Below are 8735 nucleotides of genomic sequence, written 5' to 3'. Positions count from 1 at the left end.
GTGCCATTTTCGACACGAAGGGCAAGCATCCACGTGAAAAGCACCCGTGCACACAGAGGCAACGATGTAGAAAAGATCAAGTCGCAAAATACATGCCATGGAGGACACGTGCCCACAACATGCCACTGGGTGGTGGGGGAGAGGGGGGCATGCCATGACACGCCATTCATACCACGGAGGACGCATATCCACGCGAGCACTAAGCCCTGCACACATAAGATTGAGTCATAGAATCCATGCCATGGATGGACTTGGAATGCCATTGGGTACCCTTTATGACACCAAGGGCGAGCATCCACGCAAAGAGAACCTCGCGCACATAAAGGCAACGAGGTACAAAAGATTAAGTCATAGAATTCACATCGTGGAGGGTGCATGTCCATGTGAAGAGAACCCCATGCACATGAGGTGATGCACCGAAGATCCGAGTCGTAGAATCCATGCCATGGCGGGCAGACCTGAAATGCCGTGGATGCCGATGAGGCGAGACAAGCATGAAAACCGCACTAACACAAGCGAGCCAAGGCAAGGAATGTGAAGAGAAGGCAATCAAACTGCCCACATGAGCTAGGCTAGATTGGGTGCACAGTGTGCGCGAGGACTTGGGGGCATGCCATGACACACAAGGGCCAAGGCCAAGAAAACCCTGTCGAACCGAGCGGAAGGGGGACAAACTGCTGCGGTGACGGGCTGAATCTCAGTGGATCATAGCAGCAAGGCTACTCTGCCACTTACAATACCCGGCCACATATTTAAGTCGTCTGCAAAGGATTCATCTCCCCAATCGTTTGAATTTCCATTTAGAAACCTCGAGGTGACCACTTGCAGCACCTCGAGGGAGACTCGACACATGCTCTCGGGGACGCACAAGCGCCCCTACTATCAGTCGAGTAACAACCGGGGAGATAGAGAGCGCCGCATCTAGCATGGATTCTGACTTAAAGGCATTCAGTCATAATCCTACACATGGTAGCTTCGCGCCACTGGCTTTTCAACTAAGCGCAATGACCAATTATGTGAATCAACGGTTCCTCTCATACTAAGTTGAATTATTATTGCACCACTGCTCATCAGTAGGGTAAAACTAACCTGTCTCACAACAGTCTAAACTCAGCTCACGTTCCCTATTGGTGGGTGAACAATCCAACACTTGGCGAATTCTGCTTCGCAATAATAGAAAGAGCTGACATCGAAGGATCAAAAAGCAACATCGCTATGAACGCTTGGCTGCCACAAGCTAGTTATCCCTATGGTAACTTTTTTGACGCCTTTAGCGTCAAATTTCGAAACACTAAAGGATCGATAGGCCATGCTTTCACAGTTTGTATTCGTCGTGAAAATCAAAATCAAATGAGCTTTTACCCCTTTGTTCCACAGGAGATTTCTATTCTCGTTGAGCTCATCTTAGGACACCTGCATTATCTTTAAACAAGTGTGCCGCCCTAGCCAAACTCCGCACCTGACAATGTCTTCCACCTGGATCGGTGCGCAAGCGTGCCTTAAGACCAAAAGCAAGGGCCAAGACCTGCCTCCACCTCACGAAGTAAGTAAAATAACTTTAAAAGTAGTGGTATTTCACTTGTGCTAAAGGCTCCCACTTATTCTACACCTCTCAAGTCATTTCACAAAGTCGACTAAAGTCAACCTCAACAAGGTCTTCTCTCCCCGTTGATTCTTCCAAGCCCATTTCCTTGGCTGTGGTTTCACTAGATAGTAGATAGGGACAGTGGGAATCTCGTTAATCCATTCACGCATGCCACTAATTAGATGACGAGGCATTTGGCTACCTTATGAGAGTCATAGTTACTCCCATTGTTTACCCGCGCTTGGTTGAATTTCTTCACTTTGACATTCAGAGCACTGGGCAAAAATCACATCGCGTCAACATCCATAGAGACCATCACAATAGTTTGTTTTAATTAAACAGTCAGATTCCCCTTGTCCGTACCAGTTCTGAGATGGCTAATCACTGCCTAGGGAGGGCCGCCCAGCGGAGGGACGACGTTCTGCCCCCGTCACTCAATCAGCATGCGGAGGTCCACCCTCACTGCTAGGGCAACTCACGCAAACCGTCGACAACCTTCGAGGTCAAGAAACAGACCTCTAGACCCAGCCCTCAAAGCCAATCCTTTTCCCAAAGTTACTGATCCATTTTGCCAACTTCCCTTACCTACATTGTTCTATCAACCAGAGGCTATTCACCTTGGAGACCTGATGCAGTTATGAGTACGATTGGGCGTGATCGGCATTCGCTCCTCTAGATTTTCACGGGCCACCGGGGGCACATCGAACACCGCAAGACGTGTGGTGCTTTACCAGTCATTGGACCCTATCTTCGGGTGATCCAATTTTTGGGTGGGCGGGCTATTAAAAAGAAAAGAGAACTCTTTCCAGGGCCCCGCCGGCATCTCTGGATTTGGTCATGTTGCCATCCACCGCTACGTCTCGGTTCGAGAATATTAATTGATTCCCTTTCAATGAGCGGCACGCATTGCGCCCTTGACACAAGACTGCCCCATCTCTTAGGATTAACTAACCCATGTCCACTTGTTGTTCACATGGAACCTTTCTCCACTTTGGTCTTCAAAGTTCTCATTTTAATATTTGCTACTACCACCAAGATCTACACTAGGGGCAGTTTCACTCGAGCTCGCGCCCAGAGCTGCACCACAACCCCCACGCCCTCCTACTCATCGGGGCCTCGCACTCGCCTCGATGGCCGGGTATAGGTCGCGCGCTTTAGCGCCATCCATTTTCGAGGCTAGTTGATTCGGCAGGTGAGTTGTTACACACTCCTTAGCAGATTTCGACTTCCATGACCACCGTCATGCTATCTTAATCAATCAACACCCTTTGTGGGATCTAGGTTAGTGCATAGTTCAGGACCGTAACTCGGGCATCCCGCATCGTCAGTTCTACTTACCAAAAATGGCCCACTTGGAGCTCGCATTCCTTGCTGAGGTTCAATAGAGCAACCCCGACCGCTTCCCTATTTAAAGTTTGAGAAAAGGTCGAGGGTGTTTCACCCCCGATGCCTCTAATCATTCGCTTTACCTGATAAAATTGCGAGGAGCTCCAGCTATCTTGAGGGAAACTTTAGAGGGAACCAACTACTAGATGATTCGATTAGTCTTTTGCCCCTATACCCAAATCTGAAGAACGATTTGCACGTCAGTATTGCTATAAGCCTCCACTAGAGTTTCCTCTGGCTTCGCCTTGCTCAGGCATAGTTCACCATCTTTCGAGTCCCAGCAGGTATGCTCTCACTCAAATCTTTCACAAAAGATCATGGTCGGTCGATGGTGCACCCCGTGAAGAGGATCTCACCTGTCAAGTTCCTTGCATCTCTGTGGGTTTGCCACCCACCGGCTCGCGTACATGTTAGACTCCTTAGAGACGGATCGGATAAAAAGCCCAGAGCGCAAGCATCCCGAGCGTGCAGCTGTAGAGCCCACCACAAGTGGCGCACGCTTCGTTCCTCGGTCAATGCGACAGCATTGGCAAGCCATCTAAAGCTCGCTATTGTCCCGTCGCACCGGCCCACATTGAACAGCGCCCCGCGTCGGGTGGCAGACCAGTTCGCACAATTTCGCATCTGACCGGGGCGCACCCGAGGCCTCCATTTGCTTCCCCCCCAACAATTTCAAGCACTTTTTAACTCTCTTTTCAAAATACTTTTTATATTTCCCTCACGGTACTTGTTCACTATCAATCTCTTGCCCATATTTAGCCTTGGATGGAATTTACCACCCACTTAGGGTTGCATTTCCAAATAGCACGACTCGTCGATGGTGCCTCGTGGAGCGACAGGGTCCGAGCTGGGCTCTCACCCTCTCTGACGCCCCACCCCTTTCCAGGGGGACTTGGGCTCAGTCTGCCAGCTCGGTCCGCCATAGAAGATGCCTCTCTAAACTACAATTCGCACGACAAAGCCGTGAGATTTCCAAGCTGAGCTCTTTCTGGTTCGCTGGCAGCTACTAGGCAAATCCTGGCTAGTTTCTTTTTCTCCGCTTAGTGATATGCTTAAACTCAACGGGTAGCCTTGCCTAATTTGAGGTCCGAGTTGCATTTCGGGTCCACGAGGGTAAGCTCCGACTCCAAAGAGCCTGATCCAACACATGTGCCCTGGAAGAGGCAGCCACAAATAGCTGCCACCTCAATGAGGAGATGAACCATCCTTGCGGAGCAACGTCACCGCACGGTGCTGCCAATATATTTCAGCCAACCATGGCATCACGTCGGAGCGCAAACTACCAATTCCACCCTCCCCCGAAGAATAGGAGAGGGTGTGGGGGAGTTAGGGACGCTCAATCAAGCATGCCCTTGGATGAGCCACAGGCACAAGTTGCATTCAAAGACTCGATGATTCGCGGAATTCTACAATTCACACTACGTATCTCATTTCGCTGCATTCTTCATCGTTGCAAGAGCCAAGATACCTGTTGCTGAGAGTCGTTGCATTTTGTTTTTCGATTCTCCCGAGAGGGGAGGAATCTCAGACAAGACAAGGTTTATTAAGTTCCTCTTGCCACCCCTATGTGCGGGGAGGGGCAAAGGGTTTATCAAGGCGGCAACTTGCCCAAACGGGCAGACAGAGGGGGATCACCCCGAGCAAGGGAGAGAGGTCAATGGCCTAGACGGCCATAGTCCCTCTAAGAAGTTGGCCACGAAGAGGATCCTTCGTGTAACTAGTTAGCAGGCTGAGGTCTCATTCGTTAACGGAATTAACTAGACAAATCACTCCACCAACTAAGAACGGCCATGCACCACCACCCATAGAATCAAGAAAGAGCTCTCAATCTGTCAATCCTTACTATGTCTAGACCTAGTAAGTTTCCCTGTGTTGAGTCAAATTAAGCCACAGGCTCCACTCCTGGTGATGCCCTTCTATCAATTCCTTTAAGTTTCAGCCTTGCGACCATACTCCCCCCAAAACCCAAAAACTTTGATTTCTCATGAGGTGCTGGCGAAGTCATCAAAATAACATCCACCAATCCCTAGTCAACATCGTTTATGGTTGAGACTAGGACGGTATCTGATCGTCTTCTTCGAGCCCCCAACTTTCGTTCTTGATTAATGAAAACGTCCTTGGCAAATGCTTTCGCAGTAGTTCATCTTTCATAAATCCAAGAATTTCACCTCTGACAATGAAATACGAATGCCCCCAACTGTCCCTGTTAATCATTACTCCGGTCCTGAAGACCAACACAATAAAACCAGAGTCCTATCATGTTATTCCATGTTAATGTATTCATAGCATAGGCTTGCTTTGAGCACTCTAATTTTTTCAAAGTAACATCGTCGAATCCACCTCCCAGCCAATTAAGTCCAGGAGCGCGTCTTCGACAGAAAGGGTGGGGCGATCAGTGCACACCAAAGGAGGCGGACCATATGCCCCGCCCCGAGATCCAACTACGAGCTTTTTAACTGCAATAACTTAAATATACGCTACTGGAGCTGGAATTACCGCAGCTGCTGGCACCAGACTTGCCCTCCAATGGATCCTCGTTAACGGATTTAGATTGTACTCATTTTAATTACCATACTACATGAATGGCAAAATGTGGAATGTGTGAGCGGCAAGATACATGTTTGGCATGAAGACATAGATTCTTTGATCTCTGATAATAACTATGTAAGTCATCTTGTAACTAAAAATAACTTTTTTTATCATTCATTATAAGTAGTAGAAAGTGAGAGATTGCAGCATGTCCCATTGCCACCATTATCTAGTTGTGAATGGTTGATTAGTAGCTTGGAGTTGTCAAGAGTATGTAAATCGAAGATAAAATCTGACATCAATAGTGCTATGAAACCTACTGCATGCTCCAAAGATATGCATCTTAGTTCGTTTATTCCATTTTCATTGTTTGCACATTTGTCTGGTTCATGTGAGGTTCTGAAGAAAACAAAGATTACTTATCAATGCAAGTGTCTATCTGAGGAATGAATGAGTTAGCTATTGGACGAGTCATGGCAAGTCAAAAGAACACATTTTGATGAGATGATCAAGTGCAGGGTCAACCAATCAGATCTTACATTCAAGTAAATCTTTCTTACTGAAATGTATGCCTTGATTTAATTGATATAGGTATTGCTTAGATGAATTGTTATGTTAGTCACTTTTACCTACCATATTTTTTGTTTTGATTACAAGTATTTCATCGCTAGACAAACTCTGTGCATTCACTTTAGAAGATGGTGACTTTTGCGAGGGGAGTGGATTAGATTGGTTCAAGATACTCGAGATGAGACACATACAACTCTCATAGATGTGGTTATAATCTTGTGGAATGGTCATAATCCTTTTGTAGTCACGTAGAGAGTCATTGGCCCATTTCTTTTCTAAGACAAGAAATCCAATTAATGTCCAATGAGCCCCTGTGCAACTTCTATTTTAAGTTAGATAATAAAAAGGTCAAGACTCCTAATAAACAATCCCTACATGTAAGCAATGTGCTTCTCCACATATCCTTGAGATAGTGGAATCCTTGTAAAAATTCTTATAAAGAGAGAATACAAAAAAAAAAACTTTTGTGTACTTTTAATTTTCATAATTTTGGTTTACTGTTATCCAAGCATGTGGGTATATATGTTGTAGTTAGTCAATCGCACAAGTTAAAATCATAATTAAATTGCATGTTGGAGTTATATAGCCTTTGGAATATTGTCTTTGTATAACTATATATTGCAGCTCATCTCTTCTACTCATTTTTTGAGCACTCGCTCTATTATTGGAATGAATGAAAATAAGTGTTGAAAGTATTTAGATTTCTAGTTGTTGGGTTTGAAGGGCTTTTAGATTTTTTTCTTTAAAAAATCTAATATTTTCTCTACTTAGACTTGAACATACTCAACGATCCAAACATATTTGAGGATATAATGAAGTGCAATAAAGCATTTGTTTATTTGAGCAATTTTGATGGTGGCTTTCAACTATTGAAATAAAGTATCTATGGTTAGGGTTTTAATTTGAAACTTTAGGGTTCAAATTTTTATAAGAATCTTTATTTAAAACCCTTGATACATAAAAGTTAGATCTCCAAACTCATTTTCACTTTCATTCTCTACTTCTCTATACATGTGCTCTCCTTAGTTCTCTCTTTCTCTGTGCCATGGCTACTACTCCCACCTTCACTGCATGGATTAGCTCCACACGCTATGTGCCTTTAGGGGACCAGATTTACCCAAGGTTTTGCATGACCTTGAATCTAGAGAGCTCACTTTCCATGGTAGATCCTAGCTCTAGCATATTGGTATCATTTTGTGATGAGGTGAAGCCTCTCGCTTGCTCCATCTCAAACTCTACTCTTAGGTGGATTCCAATAGATTTTTTGTATAGTCTACGTGTCAAATCGAGCAATCGAAAGGTAATAAACTGAGCTCTAGTTCATGTGGGGCAAAAACTCTGCACTATAACTGTATCCACCTCATCCCATGACCACATTACAATGGATCTCATTGAGCATGATGTAGCATTTGCCATCTATGTTTTGTGCACTGATGTGCAAGAGGATAGTGAGGAAGATATCGACGCACCCGGGAGCCTGAGAAAATTTCTCTCGATCTAAGTAAGGAGGCAGCACAGAGCTTAGCTATTGTACACCCACCTCCCTACCCTGCTAAGATGCTGATCAATGAGCCACCCCTTGCTTCTCTCCATGTTGTCACCATCAAGGGGGTTGAATACTTATTCGTGCAAGATGTGTTAGAGATTTTGGAGATAAGAGAAGAAGAATTGTACTATATCATGGTGTGTGATGCACCAAATGATTTTATAGATTTTGATGTACAGGATGCACCACCATATGTGGATGAGGTAGCTCGATATGATGGCACGAGCATTGATGAAATCTCTGCCATTGTGAGTATCCACAAGCAAATTAAGGATGCGATGCTAGAGTATGACATCTCTGATATGAGGCTTTTGAGCACTTACAGGAAGCCTTTTTGGTCCTCGACCCGACTAAATGATACATTTCCAAGAAAGAGATAAGGGTGGCCCGATTGCAAGAGTAGACCTAGATGCTCCATTACAACGTCAGATGGATGATGCAAAGAATGTAATGTTTTCATTTTTCAGTGCAACTTGACCCATCGGGCCCCCAGATGTGAGCATGCTACGAACAAGGCTCCTACAAGGGTCCGATCCCATTCAAATTTGAGGATGACAATCCTTATGCCCTCGAGGCCCTATGGGTCAAGTTGCATATAAAACTGAAGTATATATCTATAATACTCTATAAATAGTGATTATGATACTGAACTTATGTGACGCAATACATTATCTATATAGATGAGTTTTCATCTAGGCAAGGTGGCTGATCTGGTGGCCAAGGAAGGATACATGACTCCACATTGAAAGAGTACATTGGCTAGCTTGTCAGCAACATAGTAGTATCTCATAAGACATGTTCTCCTTTCACTGAGAACTTCCTGAAGCTGAGGGCACTAATGAAGGCTGGCCCCTTCAAGACGATCCCAACTAACTACAACTTGGAGAAAGTGGTGTTGCTTCGGCGTTCAAAGCTAATGTACTTGTTTACAAGTACTAGGTCTACTGGCCCACTTTTTCTGGAGTTGAAGACCCATGTGTCATTAGGGAGGAACTTCTAGGTCAAAATGTATTGCTGCCTATGATAAAGAGCACCTCTGACCATGGGGAGCCTAGCTCCAAGAAGCCTAGGATAAATTAGATGTACTTATTACCCATTGATGTTTCTTTTGCAATGTAA

At 45.0% G+C, this 8735-nt stretch overlaps 2 non-coding genes across 2 annotated transcripts; both read right to left on the bottom strand.

The window, feature by feature from the left end:
* Positions 1 to 669: 669 nt before the first annotated feature.
* On the bottom strand, positions 670 to 4060 carry LOC148010845 (25S ribosomal RNA). The gene has a single exon (XR_015689647.1). It is a non-coding gene; the product is annotated as a 25S ribosomal RNA (ribosomal RNA).
* A 241-nt stretch (positions 4061 to 4301) lies between these two features.
* Positions 4302 to 4454, bottom strand: LOC148010844 (5.8S ribosomal RNA). Its single transcript, XR_015689627.1, has one exon. It is a non-coding gene; the product is annotated as a 5.8S ribosomal RNA (ribosomal RNA).
* Between the last annotated feature and the right edge of the window lie 4281 nt (positions 4455 to 8735).

This window comes from Lygodium microphyllum, chromosome 29, assembly GCF_053477565.2.
Source record: "Lygodium microphyllum isolate KBCC chromosome 29, Lygodium_microphyllum_v1.1.10, whole genome shotgun sequence".
Taxonomy (NCBI): Eukaryota; Viridiplantae; Streptophyta; class Polypodiopsida; order Schizaeales; family Lygodiaceae; genus Lygodium; species Lygodium microphyllum.
The sequence above is the reverse complement of the archived record's forward strand: the minus strand, read 5'-3'. Positions and strand labels throughout refer to the sequence as shown.